The sequence below is a fragment of the Chiloscyllium plagiosum genome, unplaced genomic scaffold (genome assembly GCF_037043375.1).
Source record: "Chiloscyllium plagiosum isolate Xiang-an unplaced genomic scaffold, Cpla_swu_hap1 HiC_scaffold_31, whole genome shotgun sequence".
Taxonomy (NCBI): domain Eukaryota; kingdom Metazoa; phylum Chordata; class Chondrichthyes; order Orectolobiformes; family Hemiscylliidae; genus Chiloscyllium; species Chiloscyllium plagiosum.
The window spans coordinates 69,573,253-69,591,796 of NW_028270169.1; the positions used below are offsets into that span (position 1 = coordinate 69,573,253).

Here is an 18,544-nt window from a genome sequence, read left to right on the forward strand (position 1 = left end):
CATGGACTTTGCTGTCTCAGTACGTTTTCCAGCCACACTGACATTTGAAATATTCGTTCACGGGCAGAATGCACACCTTTCGTTCCAGATGAAAAGGCCAATGATATCCAGATCGGCACAGATCCAGTAACTATCAAAATTGAACATGAAATTCAATGTGAATTTCTCAACTGCAAATCCCCCCTTTCAGTACTCTACAACAGAGAAAACAAAGAGTGCTGGAGATCCTCAGCAGGTCTGGCAGCATCTGAAATGGTGACAGATGCAGGAAACATTGCAACCTGGAAGAAGTGTTTAGATGATTACACCAGGTACGTGTGCTTGATGACCAATATGGAGAAGATGGGGGCATTGTGTTCAACAGTTTTATACCAGAGACTCTGACCCCATTTTATTCCGTGTTTCTCTGAGATTCCCTCTTTTCGGAAGCAGGCAGGAGTGGGAAGCAGTGGAGAATGTAAATGATGTGTGACCTTCCTAGTGAGAGGATTCGAGTACCGGAGCAGGGATGCCTTTCTGGAAGGGCCTTGGCGACACCACACCTGGAGTACTGCGTGTACCTTTGTTCCCCTTTCCCAAGGAAGGCTCTCCTGGTTACTGAGAGAGAGTAAAGGAGGGGCACCAGCCTGAGTCCTGGGATGTGGAGATAGTTAAGGGCTGCAGATGCTGGAAGTCAGAGTTTATACAATGTGGATCTGGGGAAGTGCAGCAGGTCAGGCAGCATCAGAGGGGCAGGAAAGTTGGTGTTTTGGGTCAGGACAGTTTGTCAGACCGGATGAATAGTCCTGATCCGAAACATCAACTTTCCAGCCCCATCGTATCCATGCTGGTCATCAAACGCCTATTTATTCTAGTCCCACGTTCTGGCACTCGGTGTAATTCCTTGGTGTGATCATCTAAACACTTCTGCAAGGCTGCAATGTTTCCTGCATCTGTCATCATTGCTGAGGATGTCCAGCAATTTATGTTCTTATTGCAGATTTCCACCATTTTGCTGAAGCACAAAGTCATAGACATGTATACAGCTCCATATTTTGTTGACTCACATTTCTGAGATGGCAGGACTGATGGCTGAAGAGGGACTCAATCCTCATTTAATCCTCCTTTTCTTTGGCTTTCTGAGCTGCTGACTACATCACTAATATTCTACCTCCCATTCCCTGACCTGAATCTGACCCATCTAAGCCGACACTTTAGTTCCCAACCCCCTGCCAGACTAGTTAAAACCTCACCAATGGAACTGCAAAAGCCCCCACCAGATTTGTCTCAGCTCTGCCCAGGGGTAACCGGTCAGCCTGGTATAGGACCCACCCAGAAACAGTCCCAGTGCCTGAAGAATCTAAACCTTTCTCTGGTACACCATTTCCCCAGCCACACATCCAGCTGACCTACCCTCTTATTCCTGCTCTCACGAGCACATGGCACTGGGAGTAAGTCTGACCTTATTACATTTCAGGAGCTACATTTTAATGCATCTCTGCTCTCCCTATATCTAGCTTTCAGGCCCTCATCCCTCTGTTTAGCGATGTCGTTGGTATCTGTGTGTTCCACCACCACGGGCTGTTTAACTCCAGCTCCAGAAAGTCCTGCAGCCGCTCCATGATATCGCGGATCCTAGCTTTATGCAGGTAATATACCATCCTGGATTCATGTCTGTGGTCACAGCAGTGCCCGCCCTAACCCTGAGCATTGAACCCCTGTCACGATAGCCGTGTTTCCTCTCTTTCCTCCCGCTCTTTGCAGCGGAGCTCTCTGTGGTGGCATGACCCTAGCTGCTGCTGATTTCCCGAGAAGCCACCCCACCCATTCCCGCCCTTACAGAATCCCAAACGGGATACAGTATCTGTATGAGAAGGGATGACCAGTGGGGACTCCTGCACTCCCTTCCTGAGCCTTTTACTTGATCTGATGGTCACCCATTCCCTTTCTCCTTGTGTAGCCCTCACCTGCAGTGTGACTAACTCACTAAACATGCTGTCCATAACATTCTCAGATGCTCCACAGTGAGTCCACTCACAGCTCCAGGTCTGAAAAGCAGTTTCCCAGTGACTACAGATGGACACACTTGCAGCCGTCAGGCACACTAGAAGCGTCGCTTATTTCCCACACTGTACAAGAGGACCACACCACGGGTCTGAGGTGCCCTATCACAACATCTCTCTACATTCATCTCGTCACTCCCATTAAGAAAATTTAAATGAGTGAGCAACCTTCCTTTACTTCAAACATGTACATTATACTAAAAAAATCTTCACTTCAGCAGATATGTCATACTTTAAAAACTTAAATACTCCGCAGGTATCACTGAGAAATTGGCTGTTCCCATTGGGACCACGTGAATTACTGAATGGCTTGAACTGAACCTGAGTTTCAGCTTCATCTTCTCCCAGTCTCACCTCACTCTGTTTACACCCAACTCCAAAACACTCTCATTGAGCCAAGCAATACTCTCAGTACAGCCTTGTAATTTTCAATGTCTGCTCACACCGACATTGCCCTCAGCCTCCTGTACTGTTCTAATGCATCTCAATGGGAGCTCAGGAACAGCTTCTCATCTTTCAGTTCATCCCTTTGTAACCCCAGAGTCAACATGGACTTCAGCAGTTTCTGAATGAACAGACAGTTGTCAGAATCTGGAATGTTCCACCTGAAATGGTGCTGGAATTTGAGTCCACAAGGAAATTCAATGAGAAGCTTGCAGGGAATTGGAAGTCGGGAGTTTACAGGTTAACATCATGAAGTCGGTGACTGGGACTATATCTGGCATTTGGATAAATCTGTGCTCTCTCTCAGGCCAATATCTCCTTCCACAGCTGCAGGGCCAAGAATTGAACACATACCCAAAGGATGATCTGACCATGAACTTGAACATCCTTCTGCTTTTTGCTTGACAAAACTATTGGAGATATTTTCCCAGACTGAACAAACCTTTCTCGTTCCACAGTTCAATGCCAATGATATTCAGATCGTGATGACTCTGTGGACTGTGGAAACTTGTTTTTGAGATCCCAGTCTCAATTATTCTCAATTAATATCCTATAAATTGAATTCGCAAAACAAAGCTCACATTCAGTGCAAGGTGAATAGTGAAGGCGAACACTTCTCTTGGTATGTGCTTGATGTGTAAACATTCCTCTTGAAATCACACCGCTCCCCCCCCCAAAAAAAAGAGGACATGTGCATGCGCCTTGCTGTACCTTACCCCAAATATAGATGGCGGCCATAACCCAGGACCTCTCACTGCCTGAGGCCCACAGCTGTTGTCCCCTTTGCTGCAAATGTGGGACCAAGATTTTCTAATTCAGATTAACGACCTGCACAGAGTGTAACTAAACCCTCCCAGACTACACTGATACATCTCATCCGGTTTCTGCTGCCACTCTCCCCTTTCCGCCTCCTGCAAACACCAAGGGTCATCACGGGTTCTGTGACCCTTCATCAGAACCGAAAACAGCTGGGAAAAGTAGAATCCCTATAGCGTGGAAACGGGCTCTTCGGCCCAACAATTACACACCCACCCTCCCAAGTTCATCCCACCCAGACCCACTCCCCTCCCTATTACTCTCTATTTCCCCAGACTAATGCACATCCCTGAACACTACGGGAAATTTAGCTGGGCCAATTCACTGAACCTGCACATCTTTGGACTACAGGAGATGGGGGTTAAAGAGGAAATAATAGGTGGGGACAGAATGCAAAGAGAGACAGGGACATTTGTAAAGACAAAGGAGTGAATAACGATCTGGTGGGAGGGTGGAAAGCTGTTAGTGGAGGAGACAGGAACCTGGTAGCATCTGAGTGGTGGTGGTGGAAATGGTGACTGATGAGTTACATTGTGGCTGCAAAAAGGTCCCGGAGCTTCAAGTTGCCTGTCACTTTAACACACAAGCCTGTTTCCTGTCTAACATCTCTGTCTCATGCTTACTGCAGTGTTCCAGTGAAGCTTGATACAAGCTGGCAGAACACTCCAGAACATACCAAATGGTCTCCTATTTCAAGGACTGCAATTTCCCCTCCCATGTGGTCAACAATGCCCTCCAGTGTATCTCCTCCCCTTCCCACACCACTGCCCTTGAACCCCACGCTTCCAACCCCAACAAGGATGGGATCCCCCCACTCCTCACCTTCCACCCAGATACAACACATCATCCTCTGCCATTTCCATCACCTACAATCAGACCCCACTAGAGATATGTTTCCCTCCCCTCCCCTTACAGCATTCCACAGAGACCATTCCCTCTGTGACTTCCTCGTTAGATCCACGCTCCCCACCAACCCATCCTCCACTCCCAGCACCTTCGCTTGCCACTGCAAGACGTGTAAAACCTGTGCCCACGCCTCCCCCTCATCTCCATCCAAGGCACCAAAGGATCCTCCCACATTCAGCAGAGAATTCCCTGCCTACCCAAACACCTCAACTATTGTGTCTTTTGCTCTCAACGTGGTCTCCTCTACACTGGGGAGTCAGGACGCCAACGTGTGGAATATTTCAGGGAATATTTCTGGGACACATGCATCAACCAACCCCACCACCTTGTGGCCGACCACTTCAGCTACATCCCCTCCGCCCCCACGCTGCCAAGGACATGCAAGTCTTGGGTGTCCTCCACCCCCAAATCCGAGCCACCCGACGCCTGGAGGAAGAACACCTCATCTTCCACCTTGGAACCTTTCAACCACACGGCATCAAGGTTTCCTCATCTCCTCTCCCCCACCTTATCACAGATTCAACCCTCCAACTCGGCACTGGCCTCCTGAACTGTCCCACCTGTCCATCTTCCTTCCCAATTATCCATTCCACCCTCTCACCACTACCCCATCTACATCTACCTAGTCTCTTCGTAGCCCCCTTCCCCCCCAACCCCAATCACCCCTCCCTATTCATCTCTCAGCCCTCTTCTCCCACCTCCCACATTTCTGATGAAGTGCTTACATGCCCAATATGTCAATTCTCCTGCTCCTTGGATGCTGCCTGACCTGCTGTGCTTTTCCAGCACCACAAGCTGGAAGAACAACACCTCATCTCCCAGTCGGGGACCCTACAATCCTCTGGCTTCAACATCAAATTCAATAATTTTAGGTCCTGAACTCTCCCACGTCCTAGTGTCTTTGCCCCTTACCCCACACACCAGGCCTTGTTATTACATAGCCTGGCATTACACACTACCTATGGTTAGCCACTAACAGTCCCCATAAACAGCTATTCACCCTCCCCCTCAGATCATTATCCACTCTTTTTGTCCAATTGTTCTTATCTCTCTCTTTGGACTCTATTCCCCCCCTATCATTTACTCCTTAACCCCTACTTTCTGCATAAAAAACAACATTTTTTCTCAGTAGCATCAGTTCCTGAGGATGTGTCACCGAATCCAAATTGCGAACCGATTTCACTTCACAGATGCTGCCAGATCTGCTGAGCTTTTCCAGTACTTTCAGTTGTTATGCGTGATTTACAGCATCCACAGTTCTTTCAATTTACCCGGAGTATCTAATTCAGGTCCAGCAGACTGAAACAGTGTTTATCAACCCTCCCAGTCCACACTAACTCCATCTCTCTCCCAGTCTCTGCATTCTCTCCCACTCCCTTCACACTCAGAGTCCTCCCTCACAGTGACACTGCGCCTGCAAAGCTGATGGTCATGTGTTGGCCTGCTGGACTCACCCCTCATTCACTCCCATTGGCTGGAGGATCACGCCAACTCTCCTATTGGTCTGAAGCTGTGTCAGTCAGCCAGGCCCCATTGTGACCTGAGTGGTGGGATCCTCCCAGGTGCATCAGAGGCTGAGGGGTGACCTCACAGAGGTTTATAAAATCAGGAGGGGCATGGGTAGGATAAATAGACAAGGTCGCTTCCCTGGGGTCGGGGAGTCCAGAATGAGAGGGCATAGGTTTAAGATGAGAGGGGAAGAATTTAAAATGGATCAGAGGGGCAATTTTGTTTCCCACCGAGGTTGGTGCGTGTATGGAATCTTCTGTCGGGAAGTGGAGGATGTTGGTACAATTATACCATTTGGCATCTGGATGGGTATATGAATAGGAAGGGTGTATGTGCCAAGTGTTGGCAAATGGAACTTAGATTAGGTTGGGATATCTGGTCAGCATGGACCAGTTTAACCAAAGGGTTTATTTTCATGCTGTACACCTCTACGGCTCTGCCCTGTGATGAGCTTCATCATTCACAGTGAATGAGGCAGTATCACAGAGCACAGGGGCTGGGAGCTATTCAGCCCATTGGGGCTGTACTCTCTCCCTCTGGAGATAGTGCCAGTCAGTTCCAACTCACCTCCCATTTGGACATAGCCTTCCAAATCCTTCCTTAAAAAGTTAAATTTCAAATTTGTTTTGACAATAGCTACTGAATCTGCATTCAGCTGTCTTTCAAACTGTTCCAGATGCTCAGAACTTAGTGAGTAAAATAATCTTCACATTGTTAACCTGCATTATTTGCCAGTTACCTGAAAGTAGTTACTAAAAATTGTGACGTTAAAAATTTCTCACTCTGTCTCTCTATAAATGAAATATCCTGGAAACAAATCAACTCCTGGTCGAAATCACTGCTTAACCTTCTCAGCTCCAAGGAGAATTGTCTGACCTTCTGCTAACTCTCCATAAAAGAGAAACCCATCTTAATTTTAATTTATTAGTGTCGTAGAGATGTACAACACAGAAACAAACCCTTTTGTCCAAATTGTCCATGCCAACCAGATATCCTAAATTAATCTCGTCCCATATGTCAGCACTTGGCCCATAGCCTTCTAAACCTTTCCCAATCACATATCCAATGAGATGCGTTTTAAATGTTGTAACTATACCAGCCTCCACACTTTCTCTGGCAGCTTATTCCATACACGTATCATGTTCAGCTTGAAACTTTGCCCCTAATATCCCTTTTCAATCTTTTCCCTCACGCCTGTGCTTTCTAGTTTTGGACTCACCTAAACAGGAATAAGACCCGAGCTGTTTACGTTATCCATGCCCCTAACGATTTTATCAACCTCTATGGTCACCCCTCAGCATCCGATTCTCCAGTGAAAACAGCCTCAGCCTATTCAGCCTCTCCCTTTAGCTCAATCCCTCAACCCTGGAAACATCTTTGCACGTCTTTTCTGAATCCTTTCAAGTTTCACAATATCATTCCGATAGTGGGGAGACCAGGACTGAAAGCAGAATTCCAGAAGTGACTGAATCAATGTCCTGTACAGCCGCAAAATGACGTCACAACTCCTGTACTCAATGCACTGACCGATAAAGGCAAGAATACTAAACACCTTCTTCACTACCCTGCCTATCTATGATTCCACTTTCAAGGAACTGTGAACCTGCACTCCAAGATCTCTTAGTTCAGCAACACTGCCCAGGACCTTCCCATTAAGTGTAGAAGTCCAGCCCTGATTTGCTTTTCCAAAATGCATAACCTCACATTTATCAAAATTAAACTTCATCTGCCACTCCTCAGCCCATTTGATCGGAGTCTCATTGTACTCTGAAGTAACTTTACTGTCCACTGCACCTCAAATTTTGGTGTCTACTGTAAACCTACTAACAATAGCTCCTATATTCACATGGAAATCATTGATATAAATGACAAAAAGCAGTGGACCCAGCACCCAGCCTGACAGCATTTTGCTCACCACAGGCTTCCAGTCCTAAAAGCACCCTCCACCAAGACACTGACTGCTCAGCAAGGTTAGAGCTCATGGAATACAGGGAGAACTAGCCAATTGGGATCCAGAACTGGCTCAAAGGCAGAAGACAGAGGGTGGTGGTGGAGGGTTGTTTTTCAGACTGGAGGCCTGTGACCAGTGGAGTGCCACAAGGGTCGGTGCTGGATCCACTACTTTTCGTCATTTATATGAATGACTTGGATGTGAACATAGCAGGCATAGTTAGTGAGATGATACCAAAGTTGGAGGTGTAGTGGACAGTGAAAACAATTACCTCAGAGTACAACGGGATCTTGATCAGATGAGTGAATGGGCTGAGGAGTGGCATTTGGGGAAATCAAATCTTAGCAGGACTTATACACTTAATGGTAAGGTCCTGAGGAGTGTTACTGAACAAAGAGACCTTGGAGTGCGGGTTCATAGCTCCTTGAAAGTGTAGCCACAGGTAGATAGGATAGTGAAGGCGGCATATGGTTAGAACATTCAGTACAGGAGTTGGGAGGTCATGTTGTGGCTGTACAGGGCATTGGTGAGGCCACTATTGGAATATTGCGTACAAATCTGGTCTCCTTCCTATCGGAAGGATGTTGTGAAACTTGAAAGGGTTCAGAAAAGATTTACAAGAAAGTTACCAGGATTGGAGGATTTGCGCTCAGCTGGGGGTTGAATAGATTTTGAATAGACTGGGGCTATTTTCCCTGGAGCGTCGGAAGCTGAGAGGTGAGCTTATAGAGGTATATAAAATCATGAGGGGCATGGATAGGATAAATAGACAAAGTCTCTTCCTTGGGGTGGTGGATCCCAACACTAGAGGGCATAGGTTTAGGGTGAGAGGGGAAAGACTTTAAAGAGACTTGTGGGGCAACGTTTTCACAGAGGGTGGTACGTGTATGGAATGAGTTGCCAGAGGAAGTGGTGGAGGTTGGACGAATGCAACATTTATAAGGCATCTTGATGGGTATATGAATAGGAAGGATATGGGCCGGGTGCAGGCAGGTGGGACTACATTGCGTTGGGATATCTGGTCAGCATGTACTGGTTGGACCGAAGGGTCTCTGCTTCTGTGTTGTACATCTATGACTCTTTGATCTTCCAAACAATTTTGTATCCAAATAGCTAGTTCCGCCTGTATTCTATGGTGTTGAACTTGCTAACCAGTCTGTTATGTGGAACCTTGTGTCTTTCTCAAGTCCAAGTTAATGACTTCCATGCACAAAGCCATGCTGACTATCCCTAATCTTTTCTTGCCTTTCCAATGACATGTAAATCCTGTCCCTGATAATCCCTTCCAACAACTTGCCTGCCACTGACTTCAGGCTCACCGGTCTATAGTTTCCTGGCTTTTCCTTACTACCTTTCTCAAATAATGATTTGGAGATGCCAGTGTTGGACTGGGATGTACAAAGTTAGAAATCACACAACACCAGGTTATAGCCCAAACGGTTTAATTGGAAGCACACTTCCAAATAAACCTGTTTGACTATAACCTGGTGTGTGATTTTTAACTTTCTCAAATAATGGCACCCATCTTCCAGCACCTTGTCTGTGGCAATCGATGATACAAATATCTCAGCGAGGGGCCCAGCAATCACTTCCCTGGCTTCCCACAAAGTTCTGGGATACACCTGCTCAGATTCCTGGGATTTATCCACCTTTCTGCTTTTTAAGACATCCAGTAGCTCCTCCACTGTAATATGAACAATTGCCAAATTATCACTATTTATTTCTCCAAACTCTCTAGCTTCCATATCATTTTTCAGTAAAAACTGATGTGAAATACTTACAGAATCTCTCCCACCGCCTGCGGTTCCATAGACAGCCTTACTGATTTTTGAGGGTTGCTATTCTCTGCCTGGTTACTCTTTTGTCCAGCCATCCCTTTCCCTGGAAAAAACCTCCCGCAAACAAATTTTGCAAGTTCTTACCTTGTGCCATCGAAATTGTCCAATTTAGAAGGCTACCTATTAGATCTGGTCTATTATTTTCTGTAACTATTTTAAAGCTAGTAGAATTATCAGAGAATCCAGATAGCGTGGAAGCGGGCCATTCAGCCCATCACATCCACACTGAACATCAGAGCCTTCTACCCTACCGCTATAATGTTGCAATTCCAATGAGCAATCCACCTGGCCAGCACATCCCTGAACACTATGGGCAATTCAGCCTGGATAACCCACCCATCCTACACATCTTTGGACTGTGGGAGGAAACCAGAGCAACCAGACGAAACCCAAGCAGACAACCACAACAAGGTGATCATCCCTTTCTTATTTCCCAATTCTATCCAAGTAACTTCACTGGAAATATTCCCAATATCCTTCCTGAGCACAACCATAAAGGTATCCCTAATCCAAAACGCCATTCTGCCTCCTCTCGTCCCCCTTTCTATCCTTTCCATTGCACCCTACAACATTAAGCTGCCAGTCCTATCCATCACTGAGCCACGTTTCTGTAATATCCATGATATCCCAGTCCCATGTTCAAAACCATATCCTCAGCTCATCTGCCTTCCCTGACGGGCCTCTTGCACTGAAATAAATGCAGTGAAACTGCTCTGTCCCACCTCGTTCTGTGCCTTGCCCTTGCCTGCCTTGACTGTCTAACTTCTCAACTGTACCAGGCTCAGACATACCTCTTCTCTCACTATCTCTTTAGGTTTACCCCCCACTCCCTCACTGGTTTAATGCCTCCTGAGTCGCATGCGGCACAAAGAGTAATCCAGATATTACTACCCACGAAGACCTACTTTTTATCCTCCAGGATAATTTGCTATATTCTCTCGTCAGAACCTCATCCTTTCCTCTTCCGATGTCATTGGTACTAATGTATAATGAGCTCCCACTGATCATACTCCCTTTTGAGAATACTCTGCTCCCTCTCCGAGACATCCTTGTCCCTGGCACCAGGGAGGTACCCCCCATTCTGATGTCTCACTGTCAGCTGCAGAAACGGCAGTCTGTGCCCTATACCAGAGAATCTCCTATCACCATCGATCACCAGGAACCTCATATACCTCACATTACATTGGAGCCAGTCTCTGTACCAGTACCTTGCTTGTCAGTGCGATATGCCCCTGAGAGGGTGACCTCCGACGCTTTCCGAAACAGTGTACTTGTTTGAGATCAATCAGCTGGGCCCCATTGTGAGGTAAGTGGTGGGATCCTCTCTCTCTCTGCCCTGTGATGAGCTTCATCATTCACAGTGAATGGGGCTGGGGGCTATTCAGCCCAATGGGACTGTACTCTCTCCCTCTGGAGATGCTGCAAATCTGTCCCAACTCCCCTCTCACTTGCCCAAAGCCCACTAAGTCCTTCCTTAAAAAGTAAAATTATAAATCTGTTTGAGAACACCTGCTGAATCTGTGTCCAGCTGCCGTTCAGCCTATTCCAGGTGCGCAGAACTTACTGAATGAAATAATGTTCCCATTTTCACTCTGCATTATTTGCCAGTTACCTGAAAGTAGTTACAAAAAATTGTGATCGTGCTAACAATTCCTCTCTCTCTGCAAATTAATTGTTTGGAAACAAATCTGCACCTGGTCCAAATCACTGCTTAACCGTCTCAGCTCCAAGGACAATTATCTGTGCTTCTGCTAGCTCTCCACAAAAGAGGAACGCATCTTAATTTATTAGTGTCATAGAGATGGACAGCACAGAAACAGACCTTCGGTCCAATTCGTTCATGCCGACTCGGAATCCTAAACTACTGGAGTCCCATTTGCCAGCTATTGGGCCCTATCCCTCAAAACCCATCCCATTCATGGATGCCTTTCAAATGTTGTAATTGTATCAGCCTCCACTACTTCATCTGGCAGCTCATTCCACACACACACCACACTCAGCTTGAAAACGTTGCCCCTTAGATCCCTTTTAAATCTTTGCCCTAGCAACTTAAGCCCATGTGATCTTGTTTTGGACCCACCTCACCTGGGGGGGCGGGGGGGGGGGGGGGGAGACCCTGGCTGTTCACCGTATCCATGCCCCTCATGATTTATAAATCTCCATAAAGTCACCTCTGTCTTTGACTCTCCAGGGAAATTACCCCCAGCCTCTCCCTGTAGCCCAAATCCTCCAACCCTGGCAAAGTCTTTGTCAATCTTGGTCTGAACTCTTTCAAGATTCAGAACATCCTTCCCAGAACAGGGGATTTTGAATGTAAAACAGAATTCCTGAAATGGCTTAATCAATGTCCTGTCCAGCCACAATATGATGTCCCAGCTTCTGTATTCAATGCATCGACCAATAAATATAAGCATACCAAACACCACCTTCACTAGTCTGCCTATCTGCGACTCTACTTTCAACGAACAATGAATCTGAACTCCATGGTCTCTTTGTTCAGCAACACTGCGAAGGACTTTACCATTAAGTGTAGAAGTCCTGCCCTGATTTGCCTTTCCAAAATACAATAGCTCACATTTATCTAAATTGAACTCAGTCTGCCATTTTTCGTTCCAATGGCCCATCTGAACAAGATCTGTTGTATTCTGAACTAACTTTCTACACTGCCCACCAATTTTAGTGCCTTCTGACTATATCTCATATATTCACATCCAAGTCATTTATTGAAGGCCCCAATATCCATTGCTGCAGCACACTGCTGCTCACAGGCCTCCAGTCCACAAAACAACCCTACATCACCACTCTCTGTGTCCTACCTTCAAGCCAGTTTTGTATCTAAATGGCTCGTTCTCCCAGCATTCCATGTTATCTAACCTTGCTAACCAGTCTGCTTTGTGGAACCTTGTTCAATTCCCATGGAGACAACGTTCACAGGCTGCCTTCATCAATCATCTTTCTCACACCTTCAAGAAAAAAACACACTCAAATTAGTGAGACACGATTTTGCACAAACAAAGCCACTTTAACTCTCCCTAATCATTTCCAAATAGACGTATATCCTGTCCTTTAGAATCCCTTCCAACAACTTGCCTGCCACTGACTTCAGGCTCACTGTTCTCTTGTTCCATGGCTTCTCCTTCCCACCTTTTTAAAAATAATGGCACCTCACCTGTCGCTATCAATGATACAAATACCTCAGGAGAGGCCCAACAATCTTAATGGAGGACAGAGGGGGTTAGGGAGGATATTCTAGAGGTTTGTGTCCTTGGCAGCTCCAATCGTGGAGTGATGTAGGTGGGGAATAGCTGTTAACTGAGACAATTAGTGGTTAATCGTGGGTAGTGTGTAATGGCAGGCAATGTGATAACAATGTGTGTGAGTTAAGGGTTGGAGGGGTGGGGTTCAAGAGCAGTGGTGTCGGAAGTGGAGGAGATACACTGGAGGGCATTGGGGTTGACCACATGAGAGGGGAAATTGCAGTCCTTGAAATATGGTCCATTTGGTATGTTCCAGCTTGCATCAAGCTTCACTGGAACACTGCACCTAAGCATAAGACAGATGTTGGCCAGGGAACACGAGCGTGTGTTAAAGTGGCAGGCAACCGGGAGCTCAGGGTCTTTTTTGGTCTGAGAGGGAGCACAGATTGATCCAAATTGCACTCCATTTCTTTGTAGGAACTGTCAGATTTAGTCCCAATCACCCAATTCATAATGTTAACCTGTAAACTCCTTATGGACTCAAATCCTAGCACCTTTTCAGGTGGAATGTTCCAGATTCTGATAACTCTGTTCATTGAGAAAAATGATCCCTTTTAAATCTTTTCCCTCTCATCTTAAGCCTGTGTCCTCTAGTTATGAACCCACAGAACCTGGGAAAAAGGGGCTATTGTCCGAGTTAACGATGTCCATGCACAAAGCCATGCTGATTCTCCCCAATTATTTGCCTTTCCAATTACATGCAAATCCTGTCCCTTAGAATCCCTTCCAACAACTTGCCTGCCACTGACTTCAGGCTCACCGGTCTATAGTTCCCTGGCTTTTCCTTACCACCTTTCTCAAATAATGGCACACATCTTCCAGCACCTCACCTGTGGTTATTGATGACACAAATATCTCAGGGAGGGGCCCAACAATCACTTCCCTAGCTTCCCACAAATTTCTGGGATACATCTGATCAGGTCCCAGGGATTTATCCACCTGTATCCATTTTAAGACATTCAGGGTATCCTCCTCTGTAACATGGACACTTGCCAAGTTATCACTATTTATTTGTGCAAATTCTCTAGCTTCCATATCGTTTTTCAGTAAAAACCAATGTGTAATATTCATATAGAATCTTTCTTTCCAACCTCCTGCGGTTCCATAGTCAGTCTTGTTGGTCTTTGAGGGTCCCTATTCTCTGCCTGGTCACTCTTTGTCCTTAGTGTATTTCTAGAATCTATTTGGATTCTCCTTAAACCTATTTCCCAAAGCCATCGCGTGTCCCCTTTTTGCCCTCCTGGTTTCCCTCAAGTATTCTCCTACTGTCTCTATACTCCTCCAGGGATCCACTCAAACCCAGCTGTCTGTACCTGCCATATCCCTCCTTCATTTTCTTGACCAGAGCCTCAATGACTCTCGACAGGCAGCATTCTCTACGCCTCCCAGCCTTGCCCTTAACAGGAATATACTGTCTGTGTACTCTCATTGTCTCATTTTTACAGGCCTATGGAGGCAATGGCAGATGTGGACAGAGAACCAATCATTCTCAGTAAAGAGGAAGTGTTGGGAAAGGTAACAGCCTAAAGGTAAAAGGGGTGCCTGGCCGTGATGGAATGCATCCCAGGGGCGAAAAGAGATGGCCGGGAAAATAGCAAATGTGTTCATGATAATTCGCGAAAATTTGCTGGACTCTGGGACGTATCTGACAGATTGGAAAGCTGCAAATGTGATGCCACTATTTTTAAAAAAAAACACCCATTAGTTTAACTTCTGTAGTGGAGAAAATGCTTGAACCTCTCAAGGAAGTAGTAGCGAGTTATCTGGGTAGAAACTATCCCATTGAGCAGACACAGCATGTATTCATGAAAGGCAGCTCATGTTTAATGGATTTACTTGAACTATTTGAGGACATCACAAATGCGTTGGACAAGGGGGACCCAGTGGATGTGGTGTATCTGAATTTCCAGAAAGTAATCGACAAGTTGCCACATGAAAGGCTGCTGTATAAAATAAAGGCTGCACGGCGTTATGGGTAATGTATTAGCATGGATACAGGATGGGTTAACCAACAAAAAGTAAAGAATGGGGATAAATGGGCGTTTGGATTAGTGCTGGCACTACAACTGTTTACAATTTACACAAATGTTTTGGAGTTGAGGACCAAGTGTACGGTGTCAGAGTTCACATTTGATACAAAGATGAGGTAGAGCAATGTGTGCAGAGGCCACCGTAAGTCTGCACAGGGATACAGATAGGTTACGCGAGTGGGTAAGGATCTGGCAGATGGAGGACAATGTTGGGAAATGTGGGGTCATCCATTTTGGTCGAACTAACAGCAAACTGGATGATAAAATGGTGAAAACTTGCAGCATGCTGCTGTGCAGAGGGAGCTGGGTGTCCTTGTGCATGAATCACAGGAATTGGTTTGCAGGTGCAGCAGGTAATTAAGGCAGTGAACGGAATATTGTGCTTCCTTGCTAGAGGGATGGTTATGCTGCAGCTGTACAGGCCACACCTGGAGTACTGGGTACAGGTTTGATCTCCTTACTTCAGCAAGGATGTACTAGCACTGGAGGGGGTGCAGAGGAGGGTCACTAGTTTGGGCCTGGAGTTGAGAGGGTTGGTGTATGTGGAGAGATTGAGAAAACTGATTCTATACTCATTGTAATTTAGAAGAATGGGAGGTTGGATGGGGAAAAAAAACAAAATTATGAAGGGAGTAAGTAAGATAGAAGCAGGGAGTTTATTTTCACCAGGGATGGGTGAAACTAGAGAACACAGCGTCAAAATAAGGTGGAGCAGATTTAGGACTGAGTTCAGGAGTAACTTCTTCAGTTAAAGGGTTGTGAATCTGTGGAATTCCCTGCTGAGTGAAGCAGCTGAGCTATCAACTTTATTTGCCTTTAAGGCAAAAGGTAGATTTGTGAACAAGAAAGGAATTAAGGGTTATGGTGAGAGCAGGAATGTGGAGCTGAGGCCATGAAAAGATCAGCCCTGATCTTATTGAATGGCAGAGCAGGTTTGAGGGGTCAGATGAAGGTTTTTGCCTTGTGCCATCAAAATTGACCCTTGAAAAGTTAAGTTTCTAAATTGGACAATCTGGTCTATTATTTTCTGTAACTATTTTAAAACTAATAGAATTATCAGAGAATCCCAGAATCCCAACAGTGTGGAATGAGACCATTCGGCCCATCACATCGATACTGACGCTCAGAGTCTCCTAACCTCCCCCTGTAACGTTGCATTTTCCAGGGCCACCCAACCTACACATCCCTGAGCACTACGGGCAATTCAGCCTGGATAATCCAATCTACCCTGCACATCTTTGGACTGTGGGAGGAAACCAGAGAACCCGGATGAAATCCACGCAGACAACCCCAATAAGGTGATCATCTCTTTCTTATTTCCCAGTTCCACCCAAATAACTTCACTGGGTGGACTCCCATGAATATCCTCCCTAAGCACAAACATAATGCTATCCCTAATCAAAAACACTACTCCCCCTCCTCTCTTGGCCCCGTTTCTATTCTTCCTATAGCATCTATACTCTGAAACATTAAGCTGCCAATCCTATCCATCCCTGAGCCACGTTTCTGTAATACCCATGATATCCCAGTGCCATGTTCAAAACCATACCCTAAGCCCATCTGCCTTCCCTGTCAGGCCTCTTGCATTGAAATAAATGCAGTGTAACTGCTCAGTCTGACCTCATTCTCTGCTTTGCCCTTGCCTGCCTTGACTATTTGACCTCAGAACTGTACCAGCCTCAGACATACCTCTTTTCTCACTATCTATTTGCAATCACACCCACTCCCTCACTGGTTTAATGCCTCCTGAGTAGCATTAACAAATCTCCCTGCCCAGATATTAGACACCTTCCAAATCAGGTACAATCCATCCTTCTTATGCAGGTCAACTCTACTCCAGAGGAGATCACAATGATGCAAAAATGTGAATCATTTTCCCCTGCACCAGCTCCTTCCAGCACCTCCTCCTCCTCTGTAATATGGACATTTTTCAAGATATCACCATTTATTTCACCACATTCTATATCTCCCATGTACTTCTTCACAGTAAACACTGATGCAAAGTACTTGTTTCCCTATCTCGCCCATCGCCTGAAGCCCCACACAAAGACTGCCTTGCTGATCTCTATTTTCTCCTAGTTAGCCTTTTGTTCTTAATGTATTTACAAAAGCCCTTTGGATTATCCTTAACCCTATTCGCCAAAGCTATCTCACGTCCCCTTTTTATCTCCTGATTTCCCTCTTAATTATACTCCTGCTGCCTTTATACTTGAAAATGTTTTGGATTGGAATAAATGCAAAATATTACATCTTGATAAAACAAACCAGGGTAGGACTGACACTCAATAAAAGTAGGACCTTGAGTAGTGATATGGGACCAAAGAGACAGAGGGCTTCACGTCTTTGAAGTTTGTGTCACATGTAGACAGGGTGGTTAAGGTGCTTAGCACACTTACCGTCATTGTTCAGACCTTTGAATACAGGAGTTGGAACGTTATGTTGAGGATGTACAGGATGTTGGAGAGGCCTTTTCTGGAATACTCTGTCCAGTTCTGGTTGTGCTTTTATAGGAAGGATATTATTAAATGGGAGCAGGTTCAGAAGAGATTTACCAGCATGTTGCCATGAATGGAGGGATTGTGTTCTAAGGAGAGGCTGGATAGGCTGGGAATGTTTTCCACTGCAGTGCATGAGGTTGAGGGGTGACCTTATTAGAGGTTTATAAAATCAGAAAAAGAGTGCAGATAAGGTGAATAGCCGGGGGAGAGGGGGATTCAAAACTTGGGTGCATTCATTTTGAGAAGAAATGAGAAAGGTTTGAGAAAAGACATAAGGGTTTTAAAAAAAAACATACGTGTGGAATGAATTTCCAGAGGAATGAATACAATTACAATATTTAAAATACATTCAGATAAGTACATAAATAGGAAATATTTGGATGGATGTGGACCAAGCGGAGGCACGTACACTTAGTTCAGTTTGGAATTATGGTTGGCATGGACTGGTTGCACCACAGGGCCTGTTTCCTTGCTGTATAACATTATGACTCTAATCCTCACTAACTCTAAATTCCTCCATCCTCAACTCTCCTGATCACTGTCACCTCATCCAGCCTCACAACTCTTCCTTATTTATATAATTCCTCACCAGCCACAGAACGCTCCCTATCTCATGTCCTCCAGCTCTGCGATATGTGCCTTTCTTTAGTTCCAGCCTTGAGGATGCCCTCATTCACTCCGATTGGTTGGAAGACAAACTGGTATGACCTGGTCCTCTAGTACTGCCCTCTGCCCCCTATTGGCCTGCGCTGACATCAATCACACGAGACCCATTGTGAGGTGAGTGGTGGGATCCTCCCTCTCTCTGCCCTGGAATGAGCTTCATCATTCACAGTGAATGGGGCAGTATCTCAGAGCACAGGGGCTGGGGGCTATTCAGCCCATTGGGACTGTACTCTCTCCCTCTGGAGATGCTGCACATCTGTCCCAATTCCCTTCCCATTTGCCCATAGCCCCCCAAATCTTCCCCTAAAAAGTAAAATTCCAAATCTGTTTATGAATAACTGCTGAGTCTGTGTCCAGCTGCCAATCAGACAGTTCCAGATGCTCAGACTTTACTGAATAAAATAATGTTCACATGTTCACATATTATTTGCCAATTACCTGAAAATAGTTACTAAAATTGTGGCATTGTTCACAATTCCCTTCTCTCTGCAAATTAAATATCCAAGACACAAATTTGCAACTGGTCAAACTCACTGCTTAACCGTCTCAGCTCCAAGGACAATTATCTGTGCTTCTGCTAGCTCTCC

At 45.7% G+C, this 18,544-nt stretch overlaps 2 long non-coding RNA genes across 6 annotated transcripts in view; one reads left to right on the plus strand and one right to left on the minus strand.

The window, feature by feature from the left end:
* The window catches only part of LOC148141980 (uncharacterized), a 40,008-nt gene that overhangs the window by 10,910 nt on the left and 10,554 nt on the right, over positions 1–18,544 (minus strand). The window contains exon 6 of one of the 5 annotated variants that reach the window (XR_015752270.1): positions 17,190–17,294. The exons of the other annotated variants lie outside the window; for them this stretch is intronic. This is a non-coding gene — a long non-coding RNA (uncharacterized LOC148141980). The remainder of the gene's footprint in view (positions 1–17,189; positions 17,295–18,544) is intronic. 5 annotated transcript variants of the gene reach the window in all.
* The window catches only part of LOC148141981 (uncharacterized), a 34,607-nt gene that overhangs the window by 1,055 nt on the left and 15,008 nt on the right, over positions 1–18,544 (plus strand). The window contains exon 2 of the long non-coding RNA XR_015752271.1: positions 15,959–16,091. This is a non-coding gene — a long non-coding RNA (uncharacterized LOC148141981). The remainder of the gene's footprint in view (positions 1–15,958; positions 16,092–18,544) is intronic.